The sequence below is a fragment of the Dermochelys coriacea genome, chromosome 5 (assembly GCF_009764565.3).
Source record: "Dermochelys coriacea isolate rDerCor1 chromosome 5, rDerCor1.pri.v4, whole genome shotgun sequence".
In the NCBI taxonomy this organism is placed as follows: Eukaryota; Metazoa; Chordata; order Testudines; family Dermochelyidae; genus Dermochelys; species Dermochelys coriacea.
Window position 1 is genome coordinate 136867228 of NC_050072.1, and position 12594 is coordinate 136879821.

The 12594-nt window shown below is 47.3% G+C and overlaps 1 long non-coding RNA gene across 1 annotated transcript; it reads right to left on the reverse strand.

The window, feature by feature from the left end:
- Positions 1–1025: 1025 nt before the first annotated feature.
- On the reverse strand, positions 1026–2820 carry LOC122460448. The gene is made up of 3 exons (XR_006281755.1): positions 2798–2820; positions 2718–2748; positions 1026–1467 (listed from the first exon to the last, which is right to left on the reverse strand). It is a non-coding gene; the product is annotated as an uncharacterized LOC122460448 (long non-coding RNA).
- Positions 2821–12594: the final 9774 nt, after the last annotated feature.

Here is a 12594-nt window from a genome sequence, read left to right on the forward strand (position 1 = left end):
TCTGTCTCTCGGCCTTGTCTACGCTCCAACTTCAGTTAGTCTGTGAAGAGACATGTTTGTGTTATAATTGCGTGGAATGCTGCAGACTGATCATCCCTTAGATACTGCTTTTTTCTGCAACACTGACCTACCCACCTTGAGAAAATATTTTGGCACCAAACAGTTCAAAGAGAACTAAAAGCACAGGTACATCATGCATTATTTAAGAGTGTTGATGGTGATCTCTTCTCCAGCTCCTAAAGAATCTGTTTGTGAACTGCAGGGGTGAGGTCCCCTTGTGGCTTATAAAATATTGTTTTATACTTTTCCATCCCCGTACACACCCTCTATCTCTCTATCTATCCCCATACACCCCCTCTAGCTATCTCACCACAACCACCCACTCTGTCTATCCCCATACACCCCGTCTATCTATCTATCCCCTTACACCCCTCTACCTATCTATCCTCATCCACACCCTCTATCCATCTATGTATCTACCCTCATCCACCCCTTCTATCTATTCACCCACATACACCCCATTATTTACCTATCCCCATCCCCTTACACCCTACCTATCTATCTATCCCCATCCACCCCCTCTACTTATCTATCCCTGTCCACTCCCTCTATCTGTCTAGCTATCTCTCTGTCCCCATACACCCCTTCTATCTGTCTAGCTATCCATCTATCCCCTTACACCCCCTCTACCTATCTATCCCCATTCACCCACTCTGTCTATCTGTCTGTCCCAATCCACCCCCTCTATCTATCTATCCCCATCCCCTCTCTATCCATCCATCTATCCATCCCCTTAGACCCCCCCATCTATCCCCTTACCCCCCCACTTATCTATCTATCCCCAACCACCCCTTCTATGTATCTGTCTATCTATCCCCTTACACCCGCTCTACCTATCTATCCCCATCCACACCCTCTATCCATCTATCTATTAATCCTCATCCACCCCCTCTATCTATCCACCCACATACACCCCCTTGTCTACCTATCTATCCCTTTACACCCCCTCTACCTATCTATCTATCCCCATACACCCACTCTATCTGTCAATCTATCTATCCCCTTACACCCTACCTATCTATCTATCTCCATACACCTGTTCTATCTATCCCCAAACACCCCCTCTAGCTAGCTAGCTATCCTCATCCACCCACTTTATCTGTCTATCTTTCTGTCTATCTATCTCTATACACCCCCTCTATCTATCTATCCCCATATACCACTTCTATCTGTCTAGCTATCCATCTATCTATCCCCATCCACCCACTCCATCTATCTATCCTCATCCACCCACTCCATCTATCTGTCTGTCTATCTCCATTCACCGCCTCTATCCGTCTAGCTATCCATCTAGCTATCTAGCCCCTTACACCCTATCTATCCATCCACTTACACCCCCTCTACCTATCTATCCCCATCCACCCATTCTATCTATCTATCTATCTATCTATCTATCTATCTATCTATCTATCTATCTATCTATCCCCTTACACCATATCTATCTTGTGACGTTACACTCCATAATGCTTTATAGAAATATGCTTATGAATGTAAATATGACATAATTGAAATATGTTTTATGCTACATATGCCATGTAACATATCTCTGCAAAGGTTGTGATCTACTGAATAGATTCATCCTATTTGTATGCGTTTTTGTATTCAAAGTTATGAATATTGGCTGTGTACTTGTTTGATTTTAAGTGGCCTCAGTGAAGCATTTGGTCAGCTTCTTGAGAAAAGCTATTCTCAGTAAGTGCCCAATCAAGAAACACTTAATCTGACAATAGACTTTGATAGATGCCAATCCACATCTGAGCTTTCCTGGGAACATTCCTGTAGAGAACTAAAGTCATGCATGGACATGTGACTTGCCCAAGGGACTCCAAAACTCCATCTTGTAGAAGGGATTCTACTCAGGGGGAGGGAGGGGTTTCCACCCATAAGAGAGAAACTACATAAAGTCCTGGGAGACCCCTTCATTTTGTCTTCAGGTAGCTCAAGAGATAGCCTCTCCACCCCCAAAGGATACCTGAAAGAAACTGGAACAAAGGACAGTAACCACATGGGTGTGAGTGATTGTTGGACCCAGACTAGAAGGAGACTAGTCTGTAAAAGAAGCTTACTGGAACATCTCTGAGGATGAGATTTTATCTGTAATCACTTTCTTACTGTATTAGGCTTGCATGTTTTATTTTATTTTGCTTGGTAATTCACTTTGTTCTGTCTGTTATTACTTGGAACCACTTAAATCCTACTTTTTGTATTTAATAAAATCACTTTTTACTTATTAATTAACCCAGAGTATGTATTAATACCTCGGGGTGGGGGAGCAAACAGCAGTGCATCTCTCTCTATCAGTGTTATAGAGGGCGAATAATTTTTGAGTTTATGCTGTATAAACTTTATACAGGGTAAAATGGATTTATTTGGGGTTTGGACCCCATTGGAAGTTGGGTATCTGACTGTTGGAGACAGGAACATTTCTTAAGCTGTTTTCAGTTAAGCCTGCAGCTTTTGGGGAATGTGGTTCAGACCTGGGTCTGTGTTTGTAGCAGGCTAGCATTTCTGACTCAAACCAGGCAGGACACTGAAGTCCCAAGCTGCCAGGGGAAATGGGCTCAGAGGTAGTTTCAGCACATCAGAGGGCAATTCCCAAGGGGGTTTCTGTGATCCAACCTGTCACATATCTATCTATCCCCATACCCACCTTCTACTTATCTATCCCCATCCACCTGCTCTATCTTTCTATCTCTTGATCTATGTATCAATCTATCTCTCCCCATCCTCCCCCTACCTATCTTTCTATCTATCCCCATAGACCCCCCTCTGCTTACAACCCCCACCTCTCTATCTAACCCATTCACCCCCTCTGTCTATCAATCCCCATACACCCCCTTTATCTATCTTTCTCAGTCTTGTCTGACAGGGGATAGATAGATAAAGTTTAGCTAATAGCAAGAGAGAAACCACAGATCAAGCAGGGATGCTTCAGTAGCCCAAGGACGCTGACAACTGTAAACACTTGATAAACTTATACGGTCAAATGTCTGCCCAGTAACTCGGCTCTTAGAACAGAACAAACCCTCCCTTCACAGCCCACCGGATATCTGTAAGCACTCATCCTTCCTCCCCACTCTGCCTCTTTCCCCTGCAAGGTAGCCATAGATACTTGGTGTAGTCATATGACCTCTCTACATACATACTGTTCCTATTTTTATCTTTGTTCAGAGTTCTCTCAACTTGTTACAGTGTCTGTCTCTATATGTACAAATAAATGCAAATTAATTAATAAGAGAATGCATATAACTGGCCACTATGGCACCATATTTTTGAAGCTTTTTATCAGTCTTCCCGGTACCGTGAATATACCCCCTTCAGTGTTGTCTGTGCCTGCCTGATTCTTGGGGAAAAGGATCTTTTTGCCTAACACCTCTTACACCCCCTCTATCTATCCCCATCCACTCCCCTCTATCTGTCTAGCTATCCATCTAGTTATCTATCCCCATACACCCCCCCTCTACCTACCTATCCCCATACAATCCCTCTATCTGTCTAGCTATCCATCTAGCTAGCTATCCCCATACACTCATTTACACAACACCTTCATTCACCTGCCCATTGACCCTGACGTGCCTCCTCCCCACACAGCATGTCAGCTTCTGGATCAGGTCTAGAATGTCCCAGGAGAGAGCCGGGCCATAAGTTGCAGCATGGCCCTGCTCCAATTCATCATCTCTCTCCCTGAATTTGACCTCTGGGAAGTGACTTCTGACCCCAGGTGCCTGACTGTAGGTGTAGGCTGGCTGGCTCGGACGGGCTGCAGGAGATGCTGATGCAGGGGCTGTGGACTGGGAGTGTTCCCCTTTGGGAGGCAGAGGCAGAGCAGGGAATGAGACAGGCTTGAGTCTAGTTCTTCTTTTCCTGGTTCAGTGGTGAGCCTGGGCCTTCAAGGGGACCATGCTCCAGCCCTGGCTCCGGCCAGGTTCTGGGGGAGCAGGTCCTCTTGGAGGGCCCTGCCCCTCATCCCTTTGCTCCAGGCTCCCTTGGGGACAGAGAGAATTAAGAGTCTGATTCTCGCTCCTCTTCCCCAGCATCTCCAGCAGAGGGACATGGGGAGTGAGGATCCTGGCCCAGGGGATGCTGGGAGACGGGAGCTGATGGTAGCATGCTGATAGATCCCTGTCTCCTCTCCCTGCCATTAAAACTCAGCACATCTCCCCAAGATGGGGAATCTCGTGGCTCAGCTGGGTCTGTTCATCAGTGACCCAGCCACAGACGCCAGCCAGCCAACCCGGGAGTGTATTTACCGGCTCTACCAGCTGCTGCTATGCAGAGAGGTAAGGCAAGCCAGCTGGGAAATGGGATCCAGTAGAAGACTGAGACTGATGGAAGCTGGCCAATGAGACCCCTGAAGAAATCAATCCTGCCTGAGAGTGACCCCAACGGGGTAATGTGGCCCCTGCATATAGAGGGGAGTGGATGGGGATAGATAGAGGGGGTGTAAGAGGTGTTAGGCAAAAAGATCCTTTTCCCCAAGAATCAGGCCGCATTCCTCTCCTCCGCACTGCCCTGTAACCTGCCCACTCCTCTGAGACTGACCCCAGCTGGATGATGAGTTTGTCTCTCTCTTTCTCTCTCCTGCCCCCTTCCCCACAACAGAGGATCAGATCCCCACAACCACACACCCCAGGATACTCCATCCACCAGAGGGAGCCCTGCTGTTCTGTTGGGGCAAGGATGCGGCAAGAGCTCATCCCAGGGTATGTCTACACTACGAAATTAGGTCAAATTTATAGAAGTCATTTTTTTAGAAATCATTTTTAGATAGTCGATTGTGTGTGTCTCCACACAAAATTCTCTAAGTGCATTAAGTGCATTAATTCGGTGGAGTGCTTCCACAGTACCGAGGCTAGCGTCGACTTCCGGAGTGTTGCACTGTGGGTAGCTATCCCACAGTTCCTGCAGTCTCCATTGCCCATTGGAATTCTGGGTTGAGATCCCAATGCCTAAGGGGGCAAAAACATTGTTGCGGGTAGTTCTGGATACATGTCGTCAGGCCCCCCTTCCCTCCCCCCTCCCTCTTTGAAAGCAAGGGCAGACAATCGTTTCGCACCTTTTTTCCTGAGTTACCTGTGCAGACACCATACCACGGCAAGCATGGAGCCTGTTCAGCTCACTGTCAACCGTATGTCTCCTGGGTGCTGGCAGAAGCGGTACTGCATTGCTACACAGCAGCAGCAACCCATTGCCTTGTGGCACAGACGTTCCAATAGGTCTGAAAAACATCCTCATCGTGTCCGAGGTGCTCCTGGCCGCCTCGGTAAGGTCGGTCCTGAGCACCTGGGCAGACATGAGCGCAGGAACTGAAAGAGGAGTGACTTGACCAGGTCATTCTCTTTAATCCTGCCAGCAGTCGTATTGCACCGTCTTGTGCCGAGCAGCCAGGAGATGAGGATGGCTAGTAGTCCTACTGCACCGTCTGCTGCCAGCCAAAGATGTAAAAGATAGATGGAATGGATCAAAACAAGAAATAGACCAGATTTGTTTTGTATTCATTTGCTACCACCTCCCTCCCTCCATGAAATTAACGGCCGACATTCGTTTAGGTGAGGTCTGTCAGGGACACCTTGAAAAGTTTAATGGAGATTCAGTCCTACCTGGAATACCAAGGGGAGAGATAGCTCTGTGGGTTGAGCATTGGCCTGCTAAACCCAGGGTTTTGAGTTCAGTCCTTGAGGGGGCCATTCTGTGTGACAGTTGTTTTTGTTTCTCCTTGATATAAAGCCACCCCCTTTGTTGATTTTAATTCCCTGTAAGTCAACCCTGTAAGCCATGTCATCAGTCACCCCTCCCTCCGTCAGAGCAATGGCAGACAATTGTTCCGCGCCTTTTTTCCATGTAGACACCATACCACGGCAAGCATGGAGCCCACTCAGATCACTTTGGCAATTAGGAGCTGTCAAGGTTCCTTCCCCACTCTGAACTCTAGGGTACAGATGTGGGGACCTGCATGAAAGACCCCCTAAGCTTATTCTTACCAGCTTAGGTTAAAAACTTCCTCAAGGACAACACTTTGCCTTGTTCTTGAACCCTATGGTGCCACCACCAAGCGTGTTAAACAAAGAACAGGGAAAGAGCCCACTTGGAGATGTCTTCCCCCCAAAAAATATCCCCCCAAACCCTACACCCCCTTTCCTGGGGAAGGCTTGATAAAAATCCTCACCAATTTGCATAGGTGAACACAGACCCAAACCCTTGGATCTTAAGAACAATGAAAAAGCAATCAGGTTCTTAAAAGAAGAATTTTAATTAAAGAAAAAGTAAAAGAATCACCTCTATAAAATCAGGATGGTAAATACCTTACAGGGTAATCAGATTCAAAACATAGAGAATCCCTCTAGGCAAAACCTTAAGTTACAAAAAGACACAAAAACAGGAATATACATTCCATTCAGCACAGCTATTTTACCAGCCATTAAACAAAAGGAAATTTAACGCGTTTCTAGCTAGATTACTTACTAACTTAAGGAGTTATGAAAAGCATTCCTGATCTGTTCCCAGCAAAAGCATCACACAGACAGACTCTTTGTTCCCCCCTCCCCCAGCTTTGACTCCTCATTGGTCATTTTGTTCAGGTGCCAGCGAGGTTATCCTAGCTGCTTAACCCTCTACTGGTGAAAGGGTTTTGCCTCTGGCCAGAAGGGATTTTATAGCACTGTGGACAGAAAGGTGGTTACTCTTCCCTTTATATTTATGACACGCCCCCCCAAATCACAGATAGGGTGAAACACTGGCTGTGATTTCTTCCTGGAGCTCTAGGAGAAAACAGAGTTAATAAGACACATGCACCTCTAAATATACTACCAAGTGTATAAAGACTAACAGTATTTTCCACATCTCAAGGATGATTTTAACCAGTTGATTCTGGGAAACTTTCACAGGAGAGTGCATCAGCCACTTTGTTAGAAGCTCCTGAGATGTGTTGTATGTCGAAGTCGAAATCAAAATCTTGGCAAGCTAAACTCCACTGAAGAAGCTTTTTGTTATTGTCCTTGACGGTGTGAAGCCACTTCAGCGCAGCATGGTCTGTTTGTAGTTGGAAACGCTGTCCCCAAACGTATGGGCATAGCTTTTCCAGAGCGTACACGATGGCGTAACATTCCTTTTCACTGATTGACCAGTGGCTTTCCCTCTCAGACAGCTTCTTGCTGAGAAACACTACAGGGTGGAATTCTTGATCCGGTCCTTCCTGCATTAAAACTGCTCCTACACCATGCTTGGAGGCATCTGTGGTTACTAGGAATGGATTGTCAAAGTCTGGGGCCATATCTGGGGTCGGGAAGGAAATTTTCCTCCAGGGCAGATTGGAAGTGGCCCTGTAGGTTTTTCACCTTCCTCTGTAGCATGGGGCACGGGTCACTTGAGGGAGGATTCTCTGCTTCTTGAAGTCTTTAAACCATGATTTGAGGACTTCAATAGCTCAAACATAGGTGAGGTTTTTCGTAGGAGTGGGTGGGTGAGATTCTGTGGCCTGCGTTGTGCAGGAGGTCGGACTAGATGATCAGAATGGTCCCTTCTGACCTTAGTATATATGAATCTATGAATTTATCTAGCTCATTTTTGAACTCTGTTATAGTCTTGGCCTTCACAACATCCTCCGGCAAAGAGTTCCACAGGTTAACGTGCGTTGTGTGAAAAAATACTCCCTTTGGTTTGTTTGAAACCTGCTGCTTATTAACAGAGATGTCAAAGGGGGCACTAGGATGTGAACCAAGGACCACCTGATCTGCAGTCAAACACTCTGCTGCTGAGCTCTACCCCCATGATTAGACCCGACTGAAGGTGAAGACACATGGGACCATGGTGAAAGAGGAATTCTTCTGGGGAAATTCTAGGGTCTGTGTTATGCAGGATGTCAGACTAGATGATCAGGGCTGGCCTTAGGGCCTTTGAAACTATGACTTTATGAACCTAAAGTTGGCTTTAACTGCTAGAGTGAAGGTTGCTGCTCCTGCCCAAGAGGAGAGGCTTTGTCTGCGGTTTCCTTGCAGAGAGGCATCAGGAGCCCTGTTCCCCCTTCCTCATAACCTTTCTTGGACAGAGCACATCACAGGTTCTCCCCTTTTGTTCTGTAACAGGAAACCTCCATCCACCAGATCTGTAATTTCTCCCATCCTAGCACAGTGGCTGGCTACATTTCCTAGCCTGACTCTCACCCCATGGATCTCACGCCTCCTCTGCCAATGGACAGACATGGAAACAGCAAAGGTCAATTTCTATGTTCTTTGGTCATTGCCTGGGCCTAGCTGCAAAAATGCTTCTTTGTTAACCCCACTCCTTTGTGCACAGAATGTTGAGACTCTGGGAAGAGATAGGGCCAAGTTGAAAACCAATAAACCTCTGTTCCCAGAGAACCCAGGAAAAGGAAGAAAAGATTGTCATCTAGAAGGTTTGAGGGTCTGGAAGGATGAATTAGCAGCTGCAAATATGTTGACTTATTCTCAACTATTTGAAAATCTGGAATGTATTAGCATGGGGAAAATAATCAGTAAACTTTAAATGAAGAATTTCCCATATTATTTAGAACATCCAGTCAGAAGTTAGGCCACCAAAACAATGACAAAGAAATTACACCGAGACCCATGACAAATGTAGGCTACAGCTGGAAAGGAATTGCAGGGGGGAACTGACACATCTATTTTCTATAGCCCAAGGGGGTATTTGTAGAGATTGTAGAATTTGTAGAGTTTTGAGATCTATCGCCATGAGATTATTTCTGAGGGTATGTCTACACTACGAAATTAGGTCAAATTTATAGAAGTCGGTTTTGTAGAAAGCGTTTTTATACAGTTGAGTGTGTGTGTCCCCTCACAAATGCTCTAAGTGCATGTAGTCGGCGGACTGTGTCCACAGTACCGAGGCAACAGTCAACTTCCGGAACTTTGCATTGTGGGTAGCTATCCCACAGTTCCCGCAGTCTCCACTGCCCATTTGAATTCTGGGTAGAAATCCCAGTGCCTGATGGGGCTAAAACATTGTCACGGGGGGTTCTGGGTACATATCATCAGGCCCCCGTTCCCTCCCTCCCTCTGTAAAAGCAAGGGCAGACAATCGTTTTGCACCTTTTTTCTTGAGTTACCTATGCAGATGCCATACCACGGCAAGCATGGAGCCCGCTCAGCTAACTGTCACCATATGTCTCCTGGGTGCTGGCGGACATGGTACTGCATTGCTACACAGCAGCAGTTTATTGCCTTTTGGCAGCAGACAGTGCAGTATGACTGGTAGCCGTCGTCGACGTAGTCCTGGGTGCTCTTTTAACCGGGCACCTGGGCAAACATGGGAGTGACTCAGCCAGGTCATTTCCCTTGTTTCGTCTCATGGCGATTGAGTCCTACCGGCACTGCACTGTCTTTTAATCTGCAGCCAGCAGAAGATGATGGCTAGTAGTCATACTACATAGTCTGCTGCCAGCATGATGTATAAAGATAGATGAAGTGGCTCAAAACAAGAAATAGACCAGATTTGTTTTGTATTCATTTTCTCCTCCCTCCCTCTGTGAAATCGACGGCCTGTTAAACCCAGTTTTGAGTTCTATCCTTGAGGCGGCCATTCAGTTTCTCGCAAAGCCACCCCCTTTGTTGATTTTAATTCCCTGTAAGACAACCCTGTAAGCCATGTTGTCAGTTGCCCCTCCCTCCGTCAGGGCAACAGCAGACAATCGTTCCGCGCCTTTTTTCTGTGCAGACGCCATACCGTGGCAAGCATGGAGCCCGCTCAGATCACTTTGGCAATTAGGAGCACATTAAACACCACACGCATTATCCAGCAGTATATGCAGCACCAGAACCTGGCAAAGCGAAACCGGGCGAGTAGGCGATGTCAGCGCAGTGATGAGAGTGATGAGGACATGGACATAGACTTCTCTCAAAGCACGGGCCCTGCCAATGTGGGCATCATGGTGCTAATGGGGCAGGTTCATGCGGTGGAATGCTGATTCTGGGCTCGGGAAACAAGCACAGACTGGTGGGACTGCATAGCGTTGCAGGTCTGGGACGATTCCCAGTGGCTGCGAAACTTTCGCATGTGTAAGGGCACTTTCATGGAACTTTGTGACTTGCTTTCCCCTGCCCTGAGGCGCAAGAATACCGAGATGAGAGCAGCCCTCACAGTTGAGAAGCGAGTGGCAATAGCCCTGTGGAAGCTTGCAACGCCAGACAGCTACCGGTCAGTCGGGAATCAATTTGGAGTGGGCAAATCTACTGTGGGGGCTGCTGTGATGCAAGTAGCCAATGCAATCAAAGATCTGCTGATATCAAGGGTAGTGACCCTGGGAAATGTGCAGGTCATAGTGGATGGCTTTGCTGCAATGGGATTCCCTAACTGTGGTGGGGCCATAGACGGAGCCCATATCCCTATCTTGGCACCGGAGCACCAAGCCGGCGAGTACATAAACCGCAAGGGATACTTTTCAATAGTGCTGCAAGCACTGGTGGATCACAAGGGACATTTCACCAACATCAACGTAGGATGGCCGGGAAAGGTGCATGACGCTCGCATCTTCAGGAACTCTGGTCTGTTTCAAAAGCTGCAGGAAGGGACTTTCTTTCCAGACCAGAAAATAACTGTTGGGGATGTTGAAATGCCTATAGTTATCCTTGGGGACCCAGCCTACCCCTTAATGCCATGGCTCATGAAGCCATACAAAGGCAGCCTGGAGAATAGTCAGAAGCTGTTCAACTACAGGCTGAGCAAGTGCAGAATGGTGATAGAATGTGCATTTGGACGTTTAAAAGCGCGCTGGCGCAGTTTACTGACTCGGTTAGATCTCAGCGAAACCAATATTCCCACTGTTATTACTGCTTGCTGTGCGCTTCACAATATCTGTGAGAGTAAGGGGGAGATGTTTATGGCGGGGTGGGAGGTTGAGGCAAATCGCCTGGCTGCTGGTTACGCACAGCCAGACACCAGGGCAGTTAGAAGAGCACAGGAGGGTGCGGTGCGCATCAGAGAAGCTTTGAAAACCAGTTTCATGACTGGCCAGGCTACAGTGTGAAAGTTGTGTTTGTTTCTCCTTGATGAAATCCCCTGCCCCTTGGTTCAATCTACTTCCCTGTAAGCTAACCACCCTCTCCACATTCCTTCGATCACCGCTTGCAGAGGCAATAAAGTCATTGTTGCTTCACATTCATGCATTCTTTATTAATTCATCACACAAATAGGGGGATAATTACCAAGGTAGCCCAGGAGGGGTGGTGGAGGAGGGAAGGACAAGGCCACACAGCACTTTAAAAGTATAAAACTTATTGAATGCCAGCCTTCTGTTACTTGGGCAATCCTCTGGTTGGAGTGGCTGGGTGGCCAGAGGACCCCCCACTGCGTTCTTGGGCGTCTGGGTGAGGAGGCTATGGAACTTGGGGAGGAGGGCGGTTGGTTACACAGGGACTGTAGCGGCGGTCTGTGCTCCTGCTGCCTTTCCTGCAGCTCAACCATACGCTGGAGCATATTAGTTTGATCCTCCAGCAGCCTCAGCATTAAATCCTGCCTCCTCTCATCATGCTGCCACCACCTTTCAGCTTCAGCCCTCTCTTCAGTCTGCCACTTACTCTCTTCAGCCCACCACCTCTCCTCCCGGTCATTTTGTGCTTTCCTGCACTCTGACATTGTCTGCCTCCACGCATTCGTCTGTGCTCTGTCGGTGTGGGAGGACAGCATGACCTCAGAGAACATTTCATTGCGAGTGCGTTTTTTTCGCCTTCTAATCTTCACTAGCCTCTGGGAAGGAGAAGATCCTGTGATTCTTGAAACACATGCAGCTGGTGGAGAAAAAAAAAGGGACAGTGGTATTTGAAAAGACACATTTTATAGAACAATGGGTACACTCTTTTACGGTAAACCTTGCTGTTAACATTACACACATAGCACATATGCTTTTCGTTGCATTTTGCCTCCCCCCACCGCGTGGCTAACAGCAGGGAACATTTCTGTTCAGCCACAGGCAAACAGCCCAGCAGGAACGGGCACCTCTGAATGTCCCCTTAAGAAAAGCACCCTATTTCAACCAGGTGACCATGAATGATATCACTCTTCTGAGGATAATACAGAGAGATAAAGAACGGATGTTGTTTGAATGCCAGCAAACATACACTGCAATGCTTTGTTCTACAATGATTCCCGAGTACATGCTACTGGCCTGGAGTGGTAAAGTGTCCTACCATGGTGGATGGAATAAGGCTGCCCTCCCCAGAAACCTTTTGCAAAGGCTTTGGGAGTATATCCACGAGAGCCACGAATGCCAGGGCAAATTAATCATTAAACATGCTGGCTTTTAAACCTTTTATAGTATTTTAAAAGGTACACTCACCAGAGGTCCCTTCTCCACCTGGTGGGTCCGGGAGGCAGCCTTGGGTGGGTTCGGGGGCTACTGGCTACAGGTCCAGGGTGAGAAACAGTTCCTGGCTGTCGGGAAAACTGGTTTCTCCACTTGTTTGCTGTGAGATATCTACAGCCTCCTCATCATCATCTTCCTCGTCCCCAAAACCTGCTTCCGTGTTGCCTCCATCTCCATTGAAGGAGTCAAACAACACGGCT